Here is a 24,739-nt window from a genome sequence, read left to right as displayed (position 1 = left end):
CTCATGTCTCTGTTAGGTGATCTCGGTGTGGCTCTGCTATGGCCTCAATGTCTCATTGACCAGAAAAGTGTTCTTTTGATCTTGTAACTCATTTTGCATCCTTTCCCTTAATGCTTTCCTTGCTTCTGCAGCTTCCTGCTCAAGGTTCAAGACTAGCACTTGGGTCTACACTCACTACACTTGGCCTGCAGAGGGAGTTTGTTTTCTGGTTCTGTTTTGTTTTAAAATTGCCAGTGTAAATATTATTTCTGTGTTCATGAAAAGCTGTGAGAGCTTTCGTGATTTTCCTTATATAAAATAATAAACCTCTTCCTTCCCCTGTGGTCATTGCTGCCAAGTGGATATTTTGAAATTCCTTTTTCCTTTTTCCTGCTAAAATGTTCTACCCTGACTGAGGCCTTGCTCTAATTAAGGCCTAACAGTCCTGCCCATCTTCCCCAGCGCAGAGCATGACGTGCGTGCGGAGCGCCTGCCCCGAGGGCCTTACAAGCCAGTGAGACGAGAAAACAAAAGCCACCAGCTGAGAATGTGGTTAAATCCCAGAAGGGCAGTGCCCTTGTAATTTTTTCCCCCTTTTCTCTTGTTTCTTGAGCTGTGGAAGGGAAGAGGGGAAGCTTTAGTAGGGAAAGAGAGGGGCTACATCACTGAAGGATTCTCTAGAAACTGCAAGCTATTGCGGAAATGATGTGGAAGAGAATGGGGTGGTCATTTAGGAGGCGAAATGGGGCGATAGAGGGGACTGCAGACTGAGAGGGCTGCAGAGGGACTGGTGGGGGCAGAGAAAATAGGAAGAGACAAAGGGAGCAGTCAGGAGGCCGCAGGTAAACAAAAGGAGATGCTGTTTTGCCTACACTGAAGCTGGGGGTGCAGGGTCCAAGGGCCAAAGAGCGGAGAGGGGGTGCAACTAGAAAAAGAAGTCTAAAATGCAGGCTGCAGGCTTGCAGTATAGGGACTGGCACCATGATGTTCTGTCTGGCTTCCATGGTGATGTTGGCCTTGCGGTTTAATTGTCCCATGTTGGTTAGTACAAAGAGCCTACAGACTGACATCCTTAAGGGTAATTTATCCCAGAATTTTTATGAAGTCTCCATCCCAAGGCTTCTATTCTCCATCTGAGAATGTCAGAGAGCCCCCCACCCCCTCACCCCCATTGCTCTGCTAGATCTGGATTGAATTTTAAATGAAATAAGCAGACTTCTCACTGCGTTGTGATCTTCTACAAAGCCCAGATGAGAGAGAGAGATCCAAAATACCTGATTTAAGCTACAGATATTAGGAACTCTCTCCCGAAGTCATATTGCTCATAACAAGCATGCTGCTCTGTTTTTGGAGCCCCCCCCACCCCCCGCAAAGCCTGTCCTTCCTTGTTCTTCACCAGTTTATCCAGGCCCTGATCTGAGTGCCAGTGGTTACTCTCACGGAGTCCTTGCTCTGTAGGAGGACCACACCAGCTGGTGTGCCACCACTAAGTGCGGTCATCATCCCTGTACTTCTTGCTTAGCTCTTACAGGAATGTGAATCACAGACTTCAGTTGCTGTGTGGACCTTAGACACACTTTTTTTTGTCACTGAGAGAACTGTGGCCCAGAGACGTTGTGACTTCTCCAGGTCACTTGGAGAGTTAAGAGGCCATGCTTGACTCCTGGTCCAGTGCAGTTTCTACAATATGCTTCTTTTAGGTCACAGGGAAGCCCAGTCCTAAAGCACAGATAGTAAATATTTTAGGTTTTGTGGATTGAGGCACAATTGGGGATACCACATAGGTATTTATATAACAACAGAGAAAGCAAATTTCTATAAGCTTTTTAAAAAAAAATTTTTTTACGTTTATTTATTTTTGAGAGACAGAGAGAAACAGAGTGTGAATGGGGGAGGGGCAGAGAGAGAATGAGACACAGAATCCGAAGCAGGCTCCAGGCTTTGAGCTGTCAGCACAGAGCCCGTTGAGGGGCTCAAACTCACAAACCGTGAGATCATGACCTGAGCCGAGGTTGGATGCTTAATCAACTGAGCCACCCAGGCGCCCCTCTATAAGCTTTTTTTTTTTTGACAAAATTTAATAATATATAACATTAAGTATAACAGTAATAAAATATGCACTGCCCTGCATTAGATATAGAAATGAATGACGGTGGCTATGTCCCGATAAAACTTCACTTGTGGACACACTTTCAGTGTTGAATTTCATGTAATTTTCAGATCATTAAATACTAGTCTCCTTTAGATTTTTTTCCCATTCATTTAAAATTGTAAGAAACATTCTCAGTTTGCAGGCTATACAAAAACAGGTAGTGAGCCAAATTTGGTCCACAGATCATAGTCTGTGGCCCTGTTTCCTAAGTCACAATCTGCAAATTGGGGGCCCTTTGGCCAGTCCAGTCCACACGTGTGTTTTATTTGTTAACAATTTTAATTGAACCAGTTACAATATTTCCGTTTTCCAGTTGTTTTTTCTTAATTTTTTTTTTAATGTTTATTTATTTTTGAGACAGAGAGAGACAGAGCATGAACGGGAGAGGGTCAGAGAGAGGGGGAGACACAGAATTGGAAGCAGGCTCCAGGCTCTGAGCTGTCAGCACAGAGCCTGACGCGGGGCTCGAACCCACGACTGTGAGATCGTGACCTGAGCTGAAGTCGGATGCCCAACCGACTGAGCCACCCAGGCGCCCCCATTTTCCAGTTTAATTGCTTCTAATCATAAATCCTTCTCATTATATTTATATAGTTCTAAGTATAAAAGTAATATATACCTACTGTGAAATAATTTGAAATGTTGACATTTTGGCATGTATTCTTTCAATCTTTTATCTAGGCATGGTGATTTTTTTTAATACTTGAGATAATATTTTGTAGACAACTTTGTATCTTCTTCGCATTCACTTAATATCATGTCACTTTAAGGCCTTTCTTTACATAATCTTTTAAAACTTTATTATGAAAATCTTGAACCTTAATGGAAGGGCCAGATTAATGAAACCCCATGTTCTACATGAAACCCAGCTTCTACAATTCTCAATGGCTGGCAAACCTCGTTTTATGTAATCCTCTCCTGTATTATTTTGAAGCAAATCCCAGACATCACATCATTTTATCTCTAAGTATTTTAGTATGATTCTCTAAAAGACAAGGATACTAAGAGAAAGCGCTTTTGCTTAGCCAATAAATTCTGAAGTATGTATGGGCAAAAGAGAATAATGTCTGCAACTTACAAATGGTTCAGGAGAAAATTAGGTAGGTAGGTAGGTAGGTAGGAAGATATGAGTAGAGTGTATATAGGAGGTTTTTTGTACTGTTCTTGAAATTGTTCTGTAACTTTGAAATATTTATAAATAAAAAGTTTTTAAAATGTAAGTTACTAAAAGAATACATTTAAAAATGTGACTTATTAAGAAAAATAACCACAGTATCATTATCATTGCCAACAAATAATAATTCTTTAATAACATGAAATATCATAGCATTTCTCCTAATATGGCCTAATTTGTCCAATTATGTCATTAAAAAAAAATAATTTACTTATTCAAAGCACAATTCCAAATAAGGTCCTTACAGTACAATTGATACTCCCTTAAATTCCATTTAATTTATTGATTTCCTTCCTGCTTTCTTTCATCCTTGCTATTGCTATAAAAAAATTGTTGAAAAAATACTATTTGACCTGTAAGGTTGTCTACAGTCTAAAATCTGATGACTACATTCGTCGGTGCTGTTTTCCATGTTCTTCTGTTGCAGAAATTTCCTGTAAATTGATAGTTACAGCTGGAGACTTGATCAGATTCAGATTCCTTTGTTTGTTTGTTTAAGTAGTCAACTTTTCATATAAAAGTCCTGATTTTTGGCTTCATTGGGAAATTCTGCAGATCTGGCCTTCCCACGTGGCAACAATTGATCTGGGGCTGGGTAGTAACCACGTTTATTTCCCACTTAGGTGGGATATGAATTATTCTGCAGGCCCCAGTTCATATTACTTCTGCCTGGCTCCCAGGAGCCTTAGAGCCCCTGTTCTAAACACTGCCTCTTCAGGGACTTTGGTAGACTTCTCAACGCACCATTACAAGAGGCCTTTTTAGGAATGTGGTAGAGATTAGAGAAGACGATTCAGACACGGACTTTTTAAGATGCTTAAAGGGAAAAGATAAGCAGCTACATAAAGGGAGGCCAAGTGATAGAAATTTGGTGAGTGCCAGGATTCGGGAAAGAGAGAAGAAACGTAAAACAGCAGATTAACAAAGTGCTGCAAATATGGGAAAAAGAATGAGTTATAGATTCCTAACCCATGGCGGGAAATTAAGGAAGGAAATGGGTTTAAAAAGAGACAAACTTGAGTCTTTTTATACATTATGATAATATTGAAACCTTAAAAAAGGGAGAAAGAGAGAAAGAGAGAGAGAGAGAGAGAGAGAGAAGGGGGCAGTAAATGTTACATTGGTCAACAGTCCTAAATCAGAAAATGCAAGCATGTAGTTGTAGCATAGCAGAAATCATGTGGTGATTAAAGGAAATGAGGTAGAAAACGAGGAAAGCCTCCTAGAAAAAGCCACTGGAAAAGGACCGGCAGCCGTGGTTTGGAGATGTTGAAGAACTGGTAGACATTTAAGAGGAGAGGATCTTGAAAGTCTTAGAATTTTTTTTTTTCGGATTTGCAAATGTATTGAACTGAAAAGTATAAAGATATAGAAAAACAAATCACGTTTAGTTGTTTGGGGAAGAGAACTTAGAGAAAAGAATAAAAGCTTTAGAGAAAAGAATAAAATCATAACAAGTTGGGATGTTCCTGGAAATTTCCAGATAGTTCCCCTTACTCAAAAGAATGATTAAGAGAGAGAATCTGAGACTGGTTATGAGGAAGGGTGGAAAATTTTGAAGGACAGGCTGATTATGTAAGTTTTCGGCTGTGGTGTTCAAAACTGTTGCCATGATATTTTAGTTATTAATAACAATTTGGGGAAATCTCCTTGCTTCTGGAGAAACATTTGGCTCTAATGAGAGAGAAATGCCACTGTTTGTGAATTCCCAAGTGGATGTAAGGAGCCATTCACTTGCTAAGCCTCTTAGGAAAGCCAGAGCCGATTTCACCCTTAACAAGCTGTTGACAGTGTCTGATCAAGGTACCACCTGGAACATGTTAGCAGAACAGAAAGTGGACTGTGGAGTCAGACCTGTGTTTAAATCCCTTTATGTCACTTGCCATGTGACCCTGGCAGCTTGCCCATGGAAAATTTCTAGGGTGTGAAGGTTGCTGTACATATGTAGCTATGATTCTTACTGCTTGGATGGTAGGAATGTAGAGCTCTGAAATAATTGCCGTTCCAGCACTAGCATCCACAACAGTTTACGCTTAAAAAGCGCTTACTGTGCGCCCAACAGTATTGTAGATACTTCACAGGTATTATCCCATTTAATTATTTAAAAGCCCTATTAGGTAAGTGTAATCTTAAAAGTAGCCTCATTTTATGGATGAGGAAGCTGAGGCTCAGGGAGGTTAAGTAATTTGCCTAAAAGCCACACAGTGAGTGGCTTTCTAAGTGACAAAGGTGGGCTTTACACCAGGGCAGGCAGACTCCAAAAGCCAAATTGCCTTGTTCTACCACTTCCCATCTCCCAATCTTAAGAAAGCACAGACAGTCATGGCTCATACCAGCACTTTCCAACCCGTGGTTCTTAATTCACATGCCTCAATTTTCTTGGGGGGGGGGGGGGTTGGTCGCCAAATGATTTTCAGTTTCCAAAAGCCTCAATGGAAACACGTAAACTTGCAATCAGACCACAAGTTTCTTTAGGTTGGAATCCACCAGTAACAGTGGATTGGCTCAAGTTTTGTAGAAGCTCTGATCGGTGGTTACTTACACAAAAACATTGCAGGGTTGTTGTTTTTTCAAGTGGGAAGATGAATCATTAGTTAATAAACGCAATTTAGTGGAATAGATCTTTCTAAACATGTGGCCTACAGAGAAAGGCTAGAGGGTACTTGGCTTTGGGAAGGTCGGGAACTGCTCATGTACATGTGTGTGCATGTTGCCCAAACTACCCGCCTTCAAAACACTGCCTTTATTTTTAAATTACACGAGTCTTTAACTTGACTTCAAGTCAATATATTTTTCCTTGATTACATAAAATGTTATGCTGGCTGTGTATTTAATATTGAAATCTCCTTTATTCTTCACCATGATCCGGTTCTTCAAATATAGGCAGGAATGGAGATGCAGAACTGCAAACACTGTATTCCAAGCTGAAACCAGGATAACTGTAATGCCCCCAATTTCAAATCCGAGAGACCACTAAGGAGCCGATACCGATGCAAACATTCGAGGGTTTATTTGCAAGCTTGAGCTTGGGCCCAAGTATACCCGACACAGCGGAGCAGGGACTTGGACACCTAGGTTAAGAGGCGTAGCAGTTTTATAGGGGCCAGTGGCCAATGAGATTGTAACACACACAGAAAGTTGCATAGTCATGTCAGTCCACACGCAGGTGGCCAATTGAATTACAATTCACCCTGTAGTAACTGTTTGAACTAGCCTATCACTCTGGTCAGAATTGGCACGCAAGTTTGGTGGGAAAAAGGCGGGTTTAAAAATTGGCGCGCGTTTGGCGGGCAAAAGGCAGGGTTTACATTCTTTGACGGTGAGGGGTTCCGCATTCCTATATGAGCCGGTTTCCAGTAAGGGTGTGCTCAGCGGCTTGACTAGGGTGAGGGAGTGTCTTAAGCAGTAAGTAGGTCATGTGGGGGTTATACATGACATGGTGGGTGTAGCACAAAATGGAGTTAGTCTTGCTCTGCTTGTCCAGGGGTAGGGGGTTTTTGTTAAATTCCTTGGGTCCCACATAACAGGCTTTTGATCCTTTTAACTTGTAACCTTGCAGTAAATCTTCGCCAGAGAAAAATTTAAAGTAAGACCCATACTACCAAAGCGCAGGGAACGTGGATGAATTTTGTTACAAAATCAAGCCAACAAAACCTGCGCATTACTGCTCCATCCAGGCTGATAGCTCCACGAGGCAAGCTTGTGGCAGGCCTCGGTAAATACTTTCTCAGGAGCAGTCCCCGAATCTTGGAAGAAAGATCCTAGCAGACAGTCAGTGCCCTTTATTTGAGGAAGAGGACCGGCTCTTTTCCGTGAAATGCTTTTTTACGCCACGTTGGGAAAAATCTATCTAGGCCTCTCCTGACAGCCATGGGAAAGCACAGGTGACACCCTCTTTCTGAGAATTTGATTACAATAAAACTGCGCTCGACTTTCTCCGAATCTTGACTCTCTGCAACGTGCAGGGTTTGGATGCCCTCTGGGACCTCGATCTGGAACCCAGGGTCCTTCTGCGGCCCCAGGCCTTGTTCTGATAGGCTCAGTGGCCCTTGGCCCCCTTAACGGGGTTGTCCTTGGGCCGGGTTCCTAGCTGTGTTCTCCCTCGGGAAGGAGGTGGAGGCCGCTGCCTCCCTGGTGGAGTCTGGGGCCGTCGTAGTTCCCCACTCCCAGCCCCCACCCCGCCGTCGCACCAGGTAGGGTCTGGGCCTCGCAGGGCCGTCGTGCGTCCGCCGCTCCCCTGTCCCGCCGCCACCCTCCCGAGGCCTCGTCCTCCGCGCGGCGGTTCTCCGGGCGCCCCGGCCCGCGGGCTGAGGGTCGGGCCGACCTCTTCCAGCCAGGTCGCGTCCGCTACCCCGCGCCGGGGGCGGGCCGGGCCGGCAGAGCCGAGCCGCCGGCGTCCATTTTCTGGGCGGTGCTGTGTGGCGCAGCGGCCGGACTCGCGGGTCCGGAAGAGCCATGGACCCCCAGGGAAACGCGCTCGCGCCGGAGCAGTCGAGCCCTGTAAGTGCCACTCGCAGGGTCTGTGTGCGTGGCTGGGTGGGCGAGGTGCGGCCTGCGGACGCGGGGCCCCGGGCGCGGCCGGCCTGACCCCTCCTCTGCCCAGGAGGGAGCCCCGAAACCTGGCTGGCAGAGGGTGACGCAGAGCCGTGAGCTCTGCAAACGCTGGAAAACCGAGCAGCTGCAGAGACCGAGCGTCCTCAGGTGCCCGGACCCGGGGGCCTGCGCCCCAGCGAGGGAAGGGGGTCAACTGCAGAGCGGGGCAGGTGGCGCCGCATCTAGTGGCCCAACTGCGCGGCTGTGCTAGAGAGCGGGGGGGGGGGGGGGGGGGGGAGAAATGCGCACCCAAGGGCCGGGGACGTTATGGGCTCAGGTCCAGCAGGCTCAGGAACTGCGCTGACAGTCGCAGCTCCCCTCCTCCGGCCTACGACTGGGACCCCAGTCCTGACCGAACGGGAAGCTGATGATTTTCTTGGTTCAGCACCAAGCCCCTGAAATTGAATGGGACGTGCAAAGGCAGGACCCTGCCCCCAGGGGTTTGCAATCTCAGCCTCTTACTTCTGCAAGTAGTTAGGTCTGTTCTGTTGGTACAACACAACCGCCCGCTGTAAGCTGCTTCTTTGCAGAGTATATAATAAATCACCCGAGATTTCAGTCTGTCCGCGATTCCACTTTATAAGTCCTTCTCTTCTGTAGGTAAGTGACTAATTGCATTCTGGACTTTGGCCCTAATTGAATATTCCTTTTAAGGATCCATTATAAATGATATATGTTATGGTGTCTTAGACATATTTTAAAGGTTAAAGACTTTTCTCCTAATTACGAAGCTCAACTCCTACAGTCAGGTTGGCATGGTTAAAAAGAAACATAGGAGGATTTAGTCCGTTGTTTCAGAGAAACTTCTGGTGAAGTACTATATGTAAGTGTAGTGTTTTTCCAACAAGAGTAGGGACCCATTAGAAGATTGTGGAATCAGTTTAGTGCGTTGCCGCAGGAATTTTTTTAAAGATATAAAACACATAATCCAATATGGAAAAGAATTGGACGGAAAATAATCAGAGTGCAATGCGTATAGTAAGTGTTGTTTTGAGACTTTGGGGTTTGTTTATATAATATAATTTTTTTAAAAGGTGAGTCACTGTCAAAAGTTTTTAAAACTCTTATTTACAGGTTAATAACCCAGGCTTTGGAATCAAATGAACCTCGGTTTAAGTCTCAGGTCTAACATAAACTACCTGTGTGACCTTGAATAGATTCTGTGACCTCTCGGAGCTTCTTTTTGTGTAGCCGTAAAATGGGGGATGTCTCCTACATCAAGGGGTATTATGAAGACTTTATGAAGTCATGTATGGCAGTCATTTTGCTCGGTGCTTAACTTATAGTAGGTGCTCAATACACATGCTAATGATAATTACTGTTGTTGAAACATCAAATCTTGGCACCCAGTCATGGGACGTTGTACTTTTTCTTTTCTTTTTTCTTTTCTTTTCTTTTCCTTTCTTTCTTTCTTTCCTTTTTTTCTTTTTTAGGTCTTGATGTGGAGGAGATGGAGGACTCAGAACCAAGAATTTCCAAGTGATTTCTTCCAAAGCACAAGAAACTGTTAGTGCTGGTGTGTTCTGACTGAGGTAACTGAATTTGCATCTCTCCTTAGTGTGTATGAAATAAGAAACGGTTTTTCTGAGGGACTGAAGGACTCCCAAGGGGCATATGATTTGTGCCAGCGATCCAGTAGATTTGGGGATTGCAAAATGACGACACTTCAGTGAACTGTTATTAAGGAGACATGACGCGTGAGGCCCCTGTGATGCAGGGGGAACTAAGTGAAACGAGGCTTCAGGACGCCTGGTGTCTTGTTCCAGTTCTGCCAGTGACTGTTGTGGGAGTTTCTATAAATCTCTTCATAGATCTCTAGCTTCTCCAGACCGGAAGGGCCCGCAGACATCATTGCGGCCCAGAGAGTTTAAATGACTTCAGGGTGACCCAGTGGGCTGGAGCAGAGGCAGGACTGCACCTTGGATCTCAGCTGCTCGGTCATGCGGCCAGCTCCAGGCTGCAGAGTGAGCACCACGCTAGGCACTGAGAGCACAGATGTGAAGCGCCCACCTCCAGGACACTTGCAGCGTGTGTTGGCAAGAACTGACAACCCAGCAGAGTGCTCTCTCTCTCTTTTTCTTACTTACTCCTCACAATACCCCTACAAGGTAAAAAAGAACAGGTGTGAAGGATTAAAGTGTGAAAATGCAGACAGGTCACGGAGGGCTTCATATCTCATGCTACATTTGTGGTGTACATTTCTGAATGCAGAACACTTTGCTAGGACCACAGAGTTCAAGGCAAAGTGCTTGCCCATGAGGAGCTTGCAACCTAAACTCCAAAGAGGTAGTCAGACGGTCAGTACCTGATGTTCACCCCTGCTTCTCCAGCAGTCGTAGTGGGATCTGTGATAGGAAGAAACCTGAGTAGCTGACATATCACAGTTCTTGCCTCTCAATGCAGTTTTTCATTTTTTTCAAATTTAACATAAACTTCCATCCAACTATTAAAACTTATACTTTCGGGGCATCTGGGTGGCTCAGCCAGTTGAGCATCTGACTCGTGATCTCAGCTCAGGTCTTGATCTCACCGTCATGAGTTCAAGCCCCGCACTGGGCTCTGCTCAATGCATGAAGCCTACTTAAAGAATAAAAATAAATAAACGTATACTTTCAACTTATAAATGATAGTAAGGTCTTCTCCAGATTAATTCATTGATTTGTTCATTCAGCAAATGTTTCTTGAGCTCCCACAAGGCACGTGGGTATTCAAGACCAAACATACTACTATATTTTTAAAATCATGATATTAATCACGTTCAATCTTTTTTTTTTTTTTTTTTTCAACGTTTTTAATTTTTTATTTTTGGGACAGAGAGAGACAGAGCATGAACGGGGGAGGGGCAGAGAGAGAGGGAGACACAGAATCGGAAACAGGCTCCAGGCTCCGAGCCATCAGCCCAGAGCCTGACGCGGGGCTCGAACTCACGGACCGCGAGATCGTGACCTGGCTGAAGTCGGACGCCCAACCGACTGCGCCACCCAGGCGCCCCAATCACGTTCAATCTTTTAGCAAGGAATTATTTGTCCAACTATTGGAGATTTGTTATTGTTAACATGCTGGAATATCAGCTCCAAGAATGTTCGAGATTGACTCCTAAAGGATATATAGGTCTTTTTAAAAATCTTGAAATCTTAAGAAAGGAATTTCTTCTCTTTAAAATTTTGATTCTGCCGTTACTGTCACCTGCTTGTAGAAGTCTTTTATCTGTGCACTTAACCAGTAGACATAGAGGAAAGCAGTTTGGCAAGGGGGCTTTCTTTGACTTGAAATTCTCCCCTCTTTAGCTTTTTTTTTAAATTTTTTTTTTTAATGTTTATTTATTTTTGAGACAGAGAGAGACAGAGCATGAACAGGGGAGGGGCAGAGAGAGAGGGAGACACAGAATCTGAAACAGGCTCCAGGCTCTGAGCTGTCAGCACAGAGCCCGACGCGGGGCTAGAACTCACGGACCGTGAGATCATGACCTGAGCCGAAGTCGGACGCTTAACCGACCGAGCCACCCAGGCACCCCTCCCCTCTTTAGCTTTGAAGGCTACCCAGGACTATGAGTGTTCAAAAGTAAAGCAATGTAAGAGCTACTTTAATTTACAGAGTAGAGTTAGAGATAGCTCCAGTAATCGCATCAAGCAACAGAAATCAGTTGTAAGTCTTGACTACTCCTTGTAATAAACTTAACTCCAAATAGAACAAATGAGATGTTGAATGTGAATGTGCTTTGTAAACTTTCAGGAGTTCTATAAATGTAACGCAGCAAATATTTATTGAGTGCTCACATGAGTACGTCACCGTGCTAGAGAAAACAGATTCAACAGATCTGATCCCTTCCCTCTCAGGCCCTGTGATGTAGGTGAGGAAGTAAAAGATGCAGAAATAACTGTGTGGTAAATGCCAAAAGATATAGTTTGGTAATTTGAAAAGGAAGAGGTCTCTTTTTCTCCTAGGAGTCAAGGGACTCTTTCTTGAGAACAGGCATTTAAGCAAGTCCTTGAAGGAAGCGGAGTTTCCATCAAAGAGACGGGGAGAAGAGATCATGGAGCATGTTCAGGGAAAGGTAGTGAATCAAGCTGAGTTAGAACTGGCCTATAGAGGCATCCATCCGGTGGGAAATAAAACTGAGAACATTCAGTGCCAAACAGTACGGTCTTGAATGTCAGACTGGGAAATACGAATGTATTAGCCAGTAGGAGTTACTGAATATATTTGAACAGCTATGCATCAGGGGCATGCTCTTGTGGGTAGCTTATGGGGAGATCAATCAGGAGGAAAGGCAGGGCAGAAACTGGAGCCTTGAAGACCAGTGAGAAAGCTTCCACAGTCCACCAAGGAAAGGTGAGAGCGGGAGAGGGGAAGACCTAAAATGGGCGATAGCAGTGAAATGGGAAAGGGACAGATGCAAAGGAGAGAATTGATATAATCTGGCAGTAGAGAACGAATAGCTAAAGCCGCCCTAGGCAGTGCTGCCCACGAGGGAAACTTCAGAGGTGGGAAGGGGCTGCATTTGAGAGGGGCTGAGTTTGAGGCGGTCACATCCCCCTTTGTGCTTCAGAGGAGGGCCTGGGCTAGCTTGGGAGTCATTAAGATACAAGAAAAGGTGGGAGGAGAGATTTTCTAGAGAGAGAATATAGGGAGGCAAAGGTTGAGAAAAGAAAGAAGGATGAAGGGAGGACCTAGAGGATGAGTCTGGCAAGAGAGCAGGACTCCAGCAGCCAGCAGAAGGGGGTTCCCGGTGGAGGGAGAACGGAAGTACCAGATGCTGGGGGGTGGGGGCTGGCCTCAGGATGGCCACTGGATTGACAAGGGCTAGATCATGTTTGTGATCTCCTTTGTGAGATGATATGACTTGCAGAATGAATATTAAATGGTTTCATTTCTAAGAGTTGGTAGCTTGCACAAATCAAGAATCACTATTAAATTTGACCCCAGCAAGGCCCAAAACACACTTCTGATTACTAAAATTCCAGCTGTTAAATTTGGTTTTGATAGTAGTCATACACTTTATTCTGTTGTGAGCAGGCAGACCAAAGAATAACCGTCGACAGAATAAATTCTTCAAAAACTCCCATTTCTGTTGATACAAGAGGTTTTCTAAAAGTAATTTAATTCTTTTGCCTTTTACTAAAAGGGTATTGTATGATGTATGTGTATGAGAGACAAAGAGCGAGAAAGAGTATGTATGTGGTGTATGTGTGTGTGTTTTCATGGGCATATGAGCTTAATACAATGGAATGAGAAGACTGGGGTCAGATAAATCTAGTTTCACAACCTCACCGGGCCATTTTCCAGGCTTGTGACTTCAGAAAAGTTATGTCTCGAAGCCTAAGTTTTTCCATCTATAACTCAAATAAGATTATTTGAAGATTGAGTAATATATAATTTGGTCAGGATCGTACCATAGCAGGCAGTTAATAAGTGTTGATTCCTTTCCTCTTACAGCCTTGTATAGGTATGTAAATGTCTGTGTAATATGCATCTATACATAAAGCCTTATCCTTATGACTCATTTTAATGTGTTGATTTTATCACAGAAAGAGCATTCCTCCCACTATAGCTAATCTATCCTGTGATAATTCAAGTGACTAGCAACTTAATGGATACGATTCCACCTGGGGAATTAAAATGTGGGTTCCCAGGCCCCTGACTCAGAGATTCTGATTATTTAGATTTGGGGGAGGGTCTAGGAATCTTCATTTTATTTTTATTTATTTTTTTAACGTTTATCATTTATTTTTGAGAGAGAGCAAGAGAGATAAAGACAGAAGAATGTGAGCAGGGGAGGGGCAGAGAGAGAGGGAGACACAGAATCCGAAGCAGGCTCCAGGCTCTGAGCTGTCAGCCCAGAACCCGATGCAGGGCTCAAACTCACTAACCGTGAGATCATGACATGAGCTGAAGTTGGACGCTTAACCGAATGAGCCACCCAGGCGCCCCACAGAGATCTTCATTTTAAACAGGCAGTGCAAGATGAGGATTAACAAATGCCAGTTTCTAGGAAGCAGATGAAGGGAGAGACCTGAGACTTGATATACCGGTTTCAAATCCATTTTCTATCAGAGATATGTCTATTTTCCAGTGTTTTATATTTGTATCATTAATGTTTATGGATTGTATTTGTAATAAGATAAAAACAAATGAGTGCCAGATAGTCAAGGGATACTAGCATTTGCACCCCACTGTCTCTGTCTGCAGCACAGCACATCCACAGCAGTACGGGGTGACATGCCTCCGAGTCAGCTTCTCTTCCTATGGAGTCAGTGGTAACACCCTGTCCCCGTGCCCAGAGTTTGCAAAAGCCATGTAACTTTAAGTGTGGTGGCAAATAAATAACATATTTAGTGGTGGCAGTAAGATGTATCTTAATGTATTTTTCTAGGGTTGATAAACATCTCTGCCATTTGATTACATTTCTCTGTCTGCATCTTGGAATCATATAATTTTTAAGCTAGTTCACATCACTTGTCTATCCCAACGTCACTTAATCTATGAAAAAATAACTGATCCTATATTTCCTCCTAGTCCTAGTTGTTTTCTTTGCTTATTCACAAGAAAGGATCGAGACGTATGTATATTGATGTTTAAGCTATGTATAGAGAATATAAAACATACTCGATTTGTTCATATTGAGTTGTTCTTTGTGCTCCTTGCACATAATTTAAAAATCAGATAACTGGAATATGTTTATTAAAATTATCCTTTTATTTTTTTTTTTAATTTTTTTTTCAACGTTTTTTATTTATTTTTGGGACAGAGAGAGACAGAGCATGAACGGGGAAGGGTCAGAGAGAGAGGGAGACACAGAATCGGAAACAGGCTCCAGGCTCCGAGCCATCAGCCCAGAGCCTGACGCGGGGCTCGAACTCACGGACCGCGAGATCGTGACCTGGCTGAAGTCGGAGGCTTAACCGACTGCGCCACCCAGGCGCCCCTAAAATTATCCTTTTATAATGCTGTTGGCATTCTGTTGATGGTTTGCTTCTTTTGGAGGATGCCAGTGGCCTGGAGCCTTCCTAGAGTTTCTCTGTCTGTTCTCATCGTGCCCAAGGGTAGAAGACAGAGCAGTTTTCATGAAGTGAATTCTATACCTTATGTGCAGTATTTTAGCCATTGTATTAGAACCTCAGAATAACCTGGCATGATGGAAATTGGGGCAAAGAAGCTTAGTAGGGAAGCTGATGAGATTTTCACACCCTGAGGTCTGATTCCAAAGTCCAGCATCTCTCAGGGGTAGGGAACCCCCTGTTGTTGTCCCCAGCCATATACAGAGAGTATGAAATAGATCTGTGTTTCTGATATTAGCTCGAAGACTTAGAGACCCTTGTCCTTGATATTATTGTAACCTCAGAATTTTTTACAAGAAGCAAGTGGAGCAAAGCTAACATGCAAACTTGAAATTGTTCAATAAATATTACCTATGTGCCAGGTGTCAGATTAGGACCCCACACTTGTGGCATCTCCCTGTCTCCCTCACCCCTGTCTCCCTCACCCCTGTCTCCCTCACCCCTGTCTCCCTCACCTATCCTTGTCTACTATCCATGTGCTGCTGCAAGCTTTCTTTTTAAAGTGAAAACACCAGTGGATTTCTACACTGATAAGATCCATCAATTTGTGTCTTTTTATAGCTGTTACTGTCCCTGTGCAGGGCTGAATGTTCCCAGAGTCACTGTGCCAGTTGAACGTTTAGAACAGTTCCTAGGGGGATTGCCCAGAGGTGCTCAGCAAGTGTTTGTTGATTATCCTCTGAGGCCCTGAAGCCTAAGGTGGGGAGAGGGAAGGAGCCCAGAGCCCTGCATAGGGAGGTTGGGGGAGACAAAAAACACCATGGCGTGAGAGACCAGACCAACCAGGAGGCCTAGGACTTGTCTCCGTGACCCACTGAGCCACCTTGGGAAGGAAAGTTGTAGAGCTTTGCTGGCTTGGTTTCCACATCTGTAACCATAGAAGGTTTGGCTCAGTGATTATTGAGGTTCCTTCTAGCTCTAAGATGCAGTAAATCTGTTCCCTCTCCAGCAGAAAAACAGAGGTGCTGGGACAAGCGGGTGGAAAGGGGAGGCAAGAGTTAACTCCGTGTTTAAGGTCTTCCAGGGATCCTGATTTCAGAGTTCCATCTGACTGTCCTCATAGACAGACTAGTACCAGCCAGAGTTTGGGTTCTGCTTTTACCCTCTACACTTTTGAGGCAAGTGTATGAATTTAAGGGTGGGAGATTGTTTGGGAGAAAATTAAGATTCTTACAAAAAGACAGAGCCTGGCTAGGAATCAATCAAGAGATGATAAAATAGGAGGTAGGGAATCATGGTTTTCAAATTTCTTCGCTAGAAAGAACCTCAGAAATGAAATAGCCCAACCTCCTCACATTCTAGATAAAGATATAGGAGTCCAGGGAAGTGCTAGGACTTAACTCAAGATCACACAGCTAGTAGCAAGCTGGGAACAGAACCCAGTGACCAGTGCCCAGTCCAGTATGTTCTCTGCAGAAACAGGTGGGTCCTGTCTTAAGGCAGGTTATAAGGAGAGCAGAAGATGGCAATGAGCAAGCAAAGCGTAAAGAGAGGCTGAACCTGTTCTGTTGGAGAGCGGACCATAATGCCTGTTGGCCTTGTAGTACACAGTAGGACACCATGATGCAACACATCCATCCTGTTGACCAGTGGACTCTTGTCAATTAAAGTAGTCGAGAAATTTTCCTTTTAAACTGGGAGAGGCAGAAGGTGGTTTCCTTTTTTTTTTTTTTTAAGTAGTTTTTATGCCCAGTGTGAAGCCCAACACAAGGCTTGAACTCATGACCCTGAGCTGAGATCAAGAGTTGGCCACTTAACCAACTGAGCCACCCAGGTGCCCCGGTTTCCTTTTTTTAAAGCGTTTTTTTCTCTCTTACTCCAGTGTAAATTACTACGCTATAAAATAATTTAATTTTGATAGGAATTAAATATTTTCTGAATGAATATGAAGAGGAAGACCCAGCTTTCACTGGCCATTTCAATGCCTGTGTTTTGCTGACTCCTTTTGCTGGCCGCTTTTATACGTGTGTTTATCCTATGCTGCGTTTTCATGAGAAACCAGTGGCTATTTAAATCCTAGAGGAGCATCCTGAGGTTATTTCAGCAATCCATGAAGGCAGGCTTTGTGTAAGGTGAGATAGATGGGAGCTGTCACTTCCTGCTTCGTGAGTTGGATATTGTTTCCAGGCCCCGTTTTGTCTGTGTTATTTTTCCTGTTCATGTGTTAGAACAACTTCTGATTATTTGTAGAGTTGTTTACAATTAGATAATAAGACCACCAATTCAATAAAGACAAAGCAGAATTTCTTATCTTGCCAGGCAAGAGACCAAAACTTGTATGCATTTTCACGTAGGCATAGAGATTTCTGATTAACTCTGATAGAACATTGATTCACTTCTAGACCAAAGTGAGGACTTCCTTTTTTTTTAATTAAAAAAAATTTTTTATTGTTTATTTTTGAGACAGAGAGAGACAGAGCATGGGAGGCAGGGGAAGGGCAGACACACACACACACACACACACACACACACACACACACACACAAACTGAAGCAGGCTCCAGGCTCTGAGCTGTCAGCCCAGAGCCCAACTGGGGGCTCAAACTCACGAGCCATGAGATCATGACCTGGGCCGAAGTTGGATGCTTGACCGACTGAGCCACCCAGATGCCCCCAGGATTTCCTTTTTAAAAAATCTACTCAGCATTCTGGTCTGTCCCTGCCTATACCTGTTTATTCTGGTCTTGTAGTCCCTGACATGAGCTCAAAGAGCAAGTCTTCTCAAGGTCCCAGTGCTGTCTTTATGCTCATGGCTGGAAGCAGCTAGGACTGTCTCACAGCAGCCAGAGTTATACCTGCTTCCTGGGTGCCCGCTGCAGAACCATATTTTCTGCCCTGTGTTCTCCCCTTACCTTGGACTGATGTGAGTTCCACCTTTGCTTTAATGGGAGGACCACCTTGAGTAAGCAGAAGGCACTAGGATAGATGGAAACAGCAGTGAGGTGGCAAAGAAATGAAGCCCTGAATGGGGTTTTACTCAGACGTTAGAGAACTGGCCTACCCTGAGTGCTGTAAATAGGGTTAAAAAAAGAACGTGACCTTTGAAATTTTTCCTGTCAAGGTCTAGCAATTCTGGAGTTTCTGTAGCCAGTATACACTGTAAGTTGACTTTTTGCACCGAAGCACCGTTAATTACCCGGGAAACACATCTTTTCTTAAACAAGTATACGCTACAGAGTGAGTCTCTTACCCTGTTTTGTTGTGTATTTAATATTCTTGATATTTGGTTTTGGTTTTGACATTTTCAGGAAATCACTCAAGAGCTTTTTGCCACATTTGAATCATCATCTATTTTAAGACTTTCTTTTCTATTTATTGTTATGAGTTTCTGATAAGATGATTTGCGCGTCTTTCTATTTTAGGAAATCCTTTTTGAGGCCTTTTTTTTTTTTAAATGAAGTTTAAGTAGGAGTCTTACCTCTAATCCTAGTAGCTACCTTACATTAAAAATGACCTATTTCTTCGCCCCATGAGGTTCCCTTGCTTAGGGAGGATAAAAAAAAAGTCGGGTGATTAGTCATTGTGGCGTTCCACAAACAAATCCTTTGGAGGCCATGATTTATGTTACTGATCGGGGAAAAAAAGGTTATATCTGTCTCTAGACAATTACTGTCGTGAAAGTTAAGTGCTGTATATTCCCAGAAGGTCCCCCGAGTGTCCTGTTTGTTGTGTTCAGGTTTCCGAACCCGGTGGCCATTTTCTGTGAGTTTGAATCCCTGTGTGAAGCCCCTCCCACTGTGGAGTCTATGAGCATTTTGTTTTCTAAAATGAAAGCACAAGCAGAAACTCGAGCTGTTCTGCAGAACAGCCTGTTCTTCAGATTTTTTTAAATCAGTATATTCAAAAGCATAGTTTTTTAAACAGCCTATTGTGGGTTTTTATCTGCAGCAGGTTTGGGTTTGTTTGGAGGAGTTTACTATTTTTTTTAGTGTAGAGAGCTTATTTATCGCTGTAACTGCTCTCTGTTTCCCCCCAGATACTTTCAGTCAAACAGGTGAGCGAGGGGGGAGGGAACTATTTTGATACCTGACTACGGCCAGAAACCTTCATTCAGTTTCGAGTTAGTTTCTTTCGGTGTGAGATTGGCAAAACCTCACTGGAACTCTCAGTCCCTTTGATATTCCTTCCTCCTCCTGCCTTTTCCACCCACCAGTTTTCCCCAGGCAATTTCTTTTGTCTCAGCTGCTGTGTGTCCATTTGTGTGACCAGCCAGAGTTTTTGTAGCATTTTCACGGTACAGAAGCTCTTGTGCCTCCAGTTGTACGCCAGACCTACGGACAGGCTTGCTTGACAGCTCTCCCAGTCACCTGTATCTCCTGGACCCAGGGAGGAGGTGACTGTTTCACAATCCTGTGCCACCTCGGGGATCTATGCTGCCATGCCTGGCCTCGCTCCAGAGATTGCAGTGTTTCCAGTGGTGGCTTCAGACTGGAAAAATGGGAGGTGGAAGAGAAGTCAAGGAAAACACAGGAGGAGGAAACGTGTGTGCAAGGAAAGTACGTACATGGATTCGAATATATGAGAGCTCGGGTCCATGAAAATGATCCCTGTGCATTGGCATTTCACCAGGGGGGAACATGCTGTGGACTGCGGACTGTGTGTTGACAGTGGGGAGCAAGCGTGGCGGAACAGAGAAAAGGCTCAGCAGCTTTTCTCCAGGAGGTCCCCACTGGTGTCAGAGGCCAAAAGGATCAGCTCTGCACCCCCACCCCTATGCCCAGGGTCTCTGGAGCAGAATTTGCTTCCTTGGGTTGATCACCATTGTTCTGTTGAGCACTTTGCAAAAATTCCCTGGAGCCACTTGTGATCTTGGTAGATACGCGTTATTGTGTGGATCCCACTGTTTGAAGCCCAGACTGCCAGGTTGTCCAGGCTGCATTTCTGTGTCTAGCTTTTGGAATTGTTATTTGTGTGATACAGTGGTGAAGCACGGTGTCATTCAGAATACTCTGACCCAGGAAGGAACTACTGGTAAAAGCCTGTGCATTCTCAGCAATTATTGCTTCCCTCACTATATCATCTGCTAACGATGAATATGGAATCTCTTTTGGAAAGGAAAGCAGGGTGCCTCCAGGAGTATGAATCTGATTTTGAGGAGCTAGAGTTGACCTTGTGGTTGACGTGACTTTTGAAGCAAAGTGAAGAGTTTGATATCTGCCACTCTGCCCCCTAGGATTCATATATTAAGAAACTTTCGGGGCGCCTGGGTGGCTCAGTCGGTTGAGCGTCTGACTTCAGCTCAGGTCACGATCTCGCAGTCTGTGAGTTCGAGCCCCGCGTCGGGCTCTGGGCTGATGGCTCAGAGCCTGGAGCCTGTTTCGGATTCTGTGTCTCCCTCTCTCTCTGCCCCTCCCCTGTTCATGCTCTGTCTCTCTCTGTCCCAAAAATAAAATAAACGTTAAAAAAAAATTAAATAAAAATAAAAAAAAAAGAAACTTTCCACTTGGGCATGAACAAACTGGAGGGATCCTGAAGAAATATTGTGTGACCCAAATACACTCCATGTTAAGGCTTCTCACCACCTATCCTTCATTAAGATGGAATACTTCAGTAGTTTTGGAAGCTTGGATACTGATACCTCACCATATAATTTTTAGGAGGGCATTGAATCACAGTGCAGAGATGGAAACGTTATAGGCAGAATAAAACTTTTAAGTGATATCTACTTAGGTTATTATAGATTAGGGTCTAAAGTTCAGATACATATGGGGGCAAGAAGATAATATGAACGTTCAATGTGGGCTGGGTATAAGAAGATAGAATAGTGAAATTGGGGCAAACTGGAGGCTCGAAAATTTTTTTAAGTACTAGAGGGCCAAATGAAACATATCGACAGGCTGAATTCAGCCTCCGGACTGCTTGCCTGCCAATTATAGAGCCACACCATCTGACTCAGGCCACCAACCTGGATTTCCTCAGTGGCAGCCTGCCCAGTCTTTTCTTGCAGAGCATTGGGACTGAAGTTCTTTAAGACCCATCCCAAGGAAAGGTCATGGCCATTGAGCCTTCTCCATGTCACAGCAAATAAGGGAACCACTTTGAATATAAACGGTGTCTGGTCTCATACTGGCAAAGCCATTTGTCAGTAGAATCAGCAGCAAAACACAACATGTATGTCCAAGGACATCTGGGGGACATCTTGAGAGGCATCAGACATAGCAGCCTTGATTAAGCTGCCCAGTGCTCACTGTGCCCATCCCAGGATAGAACAGGAAGAACCCACCAAAAGCAGCCACTCCCTGTTCAGGCATGTTCCTCCTGAGGCGGCTGAATGAAGCCAAGACTGCAGAGGCTAACCTGGCTGGCATCAGGCCATGGGGTGACAGTGAGGGACAGCAGGCATTTCATGAAATAGTCTCTAGCATTGACTTGCTTAGCCCAAAGATGCTTTCTGAAATATCAAGCATTTAGCTACTGCCTAGCTAGTCCCAGACTGGGACAGTGTGAGAATTGGCCTCTCTCTGTTGACACTTGATTGACCTTCTGCACATCCTGGAATTTAAAATGCCTTGCCTTTTTTATAAATATCTTTTAACCACTCCTGTTTTCCTTAGCTCTCTCGGTGCAGAGTGAATCATAATGTCTGTAAAGCACTTAGCACAGGGCCTAGCATGTAGAAAGTGCTCAGTAAATATTAGCTCTTCCTGTCATTGGCATCATTGTCATCACCATTATAACTATTATAATTTCACCAGCAGGTAAAGGAACTTAGTTTCCTTAAACCTGAAATCCAGTTGTACACCTCAGCCATCTCCACCCTGACATAAATGAAGATGGACCACATACATGTGACCCACTGTATCTGAAAATGCACTTGACAAGATGCCCAGCTGACTCATGCACATGAATTTTTGGGGAACACTGCTCTAGATGCTGTGGTAAAGCAGAGACAGACTTGTGTAGAGATTGGTCCTTGTGGGTGTGCTAGCTAGAAGATGCTTTCGGATAGTCTTAGAGGGTAGGGACATCTTGGGGGATGTACCTGTTGCATTATACTGTAAGGATGTATGATGGGGTAGTTTTGACCACACCAGGAATCTGATTCTGAAGGCTAGTGTTCCTGAGCCATGACTTTAACCTCAGCCTAGCATGTGGTTCCTTTCCACCTGCCCCACGCCCCACTGACCTTCTGGCCAGGCAAACCATGTTGCCAAGAAAGGAAATTCCTATGTTAAGAGGCCAGAAAACCTTTACGTGTCAGGGAACCGACACAAGCAATTATGGTGTAGGACTTTAGTGGTGGAACATGTATCAGTGTAAAAATGAGAAGGGATGTGGTCTCAGTAAAGGTGCGGGGACCCCGGGAGGCATGAGAAGGAAGGTGTAACTGAACCTTGTTTAATGTTGGTGACTGAGAGTTTTGCCTGCTCCTAAGGAAACATTTGGAAAGATAGAAGTAACCAATCCTGTGCTGCCTTGGTGACTTGTCTGGACTGAAAGCTACTAGAGTGGTGAGGACAAAGTGGCCACAGTATCTGAGATAATGAAGCCTAACTTCATATCAAATTAATTTAGTCTAGAAAGTTAATTAATGAAAAGTCTTTTCAGCCCTTCAAAGCTTTCACTTGTATTTTGAGGGAACCATGGTCTAGCATTTGTTAATTTATGATTGTGGTGATTTTTTTCCAGTCTGCATAGTACTTTCAGATGGCCTTGTGCGCTGCACTCTTAGCAGCCCGGGGTCCCTTGGGCAGCGTAAGACTTGGAAGTGTAGCTGCTGATTTTAGTCCCTGAAATAGTTCTCTCTCTCCCTCTTTCTTCCTCTTCTTCCTGCTACTGTCAGGGAACTTAGCTTGGAGTTCTGGATCTCAGTCCCCTCTCCCATTTATCCAGATGGGTTTTTGCCATGGGGTCAGTAGTAGGTTGAATGGTGGCCGCCAAAAGAGGTGTTCGTATCCCGATGCTGTGCATATGACCTTATTTGGAAAAAGGGTCTTTGCAGATGTAGGTTAGTTAAGGATGTTGAGATGAGGTCATTCTGAATTGTGGGGTGGGCCCTAAATCCAATGACAACTGGCCTTATAAGAAACACACAGAGGAGCAACCCATAAAGAAAAGTCCATGTGAAGACATAGGCAGAGATTAGAGTGACACAGCCACAAGCCAGAGAATGCCTAGAGCCATCAGAAGCTGGGAAAGGCAAGGAAGGATTGTCCCCTAGCATCTTCAGAAAGAACACGGCCCTGCTGATACCTTGAGTGCAAACTCCAGCCTCCAGAACTGTGAGAGAAGAAATTTCTGTCGTAAGCCACCGAGTTGGTGGTAACTTGTTAACAGCATTATTAGGAAACTGATGCAGTGTCCAGTCCTAGTCTTGATTCAGAAATGCCTGGGAACTTGTGAAAAATGCCTCTCTGGGGCTTTACCCCCTGACCATTCTGATTCTGTCAGTCTGGAGTGGCACTAAGAAACTAAAGTTTTAATGAGGGCCTCCAGGTGATCCTGATACATCCATTACCCCTCAGGAGTGGTATTCCTCAGGCTCCTTCTGTTCATCCACTTTACTTTCCTTGGGCAGTATCTCTGCTCATGTCTGCGACCACCTCCTCCATGCCTGCCAGTGCACTGCACATCTGAATCTTCAGGCCGGCTTGCTTTCAACAGCAGAGTCTGTTTTGGAAGCCTGTTGACTGAGAGCATCACCTGCGTATTCCGCAGGCTCCTCAGGGAGCACAGACTTTATTATCCTCCTCCCAAACCAGCTCTTTGATCAGGTTCCCTACCTGCCAGTGGCACATCGAGGCAATGGTATCGGGGTGTAAACCCTTCCCTCTCTCTTTCCTCTCATTTCCGGTGAGTTGATTCTTCCATCCAAATAGCTGTCAGATCTTTCTCTCCTCTTCCCCACCTTCCCTTTGCCTTCTTTCTACACTCCCTGTAGACATCCTTCTTACCAAATGGTTTCCAGAATGATCTGCCTGCAAATTTGTCAAATGATTCTCACTTAAAATCTTTTAAATGATTCACGATTGTCCAGGCTGCACATTAGAATCATCTGGAGGGGCGCCTAGATGGCTCAGTCACTTAAGCACCTGACTCTTGATTATGGCTCAGGTCACGATCTCACAGTTTGTGAGCTTGAGCCCCCTGTGGGCTCTGCGCTGACAGTATGGAGACTGCTTGGGATTTTTTCCCTCTCTGTGACCAGCCCCACTTGCTCGCTCTCTGTCTCTCTGAAAATAAATAAATAAATGTAAAAAAATCTCAGTAGTCAGTATTCACCCAAGACCAAACAAACCAGAATCTCGAGTTGGAGCCTGCTTGTTGGTTTTTTATCCAGTTCCTGTGGGTGACTCCAATATGCTAGGCTGGAGGATAAAATCCAAAGTCTTGGTAACATTCAGAACTCTTGACACCTGGGTCCCTGCCAGTCTGTCCCTCTCTGTCTCCATCAGGCCCTGTCCACACCCTGTGTGGCAGCCATTCCCCACCTCTTCGCCATTCCCCAAATCTATCATTCTATCTCATGCCTCCTTGCCTTCGCTCAGACCTCTGCCTGGAGATAGAATGCCTTTTTCTCTTTTCGATTTCAAAGAAATGCTCTGCATCTTTCAGGACTCCATTCCACCTCTCTTTCCCTGACTCTCCTTCCCCCAACTGTTTAAGCCTGCCTCCTTCGGAGTCCTGGGCACACTCACTCGAGTGTGATCATCACGGAGGAGCTGTTTGTGTGCATGCCTGTCTCTTCATTAGACTGTGGGCTCCAGGTGGTTGCTGAATGAGGGAAGAAATAAAGGATTAAACAAAGCTAAGGGGTTGAAATAGTGTTTCTGCTTCTCTGAAT

General features: G+C 44.5%; 1 protein-coding gene across 4 annotated transcripts in view; it reads left to right on the top strand.

Moving 5' to 3' along the window:
- ZBTB38 (zinc finger and BTB domain containing 38) overlaps positions 1-24,739 on the top strand; it is a 141,871-nt gene that overhangs the window by 84,846 nt on the left and 32,286 nt on the right. For 2 of the 4 annotated variants that reach the window (XM_049629750.1, XM_049629749.1), the window contains exon 6: positions 9,332-9,430. The exons of 1 other annotated variant lie outside the window; for it this stretch is intronic. The gene's annotated coding sequence lies outside the window, so the exon portion shown is untranslated. Of the gene's footprint in view, positions 1-7,529; positions 7,806-9,331; positions 9,431-24,739 lie in introns of those variants that run through there. One more of the 4 variants, XM_049629752.1, reaches the window with a different exon arrangement.

Source organism: Panthera uncia, chromosome C2, assembly GCF_023721935.1.
Source record: "Panthera uncia isolate 11264 chromosome C2, Puncia_PCG_1.0, whole genome shotgun sequence".
NCBI lineage: Eukaryota > Metazoa > Chordata > Mammalia > Carnivora > Felidae > Panthera > Panthera uncia.
This window is presented reverse-complemented; position numbering and strand designations above follow the sequence as displayed.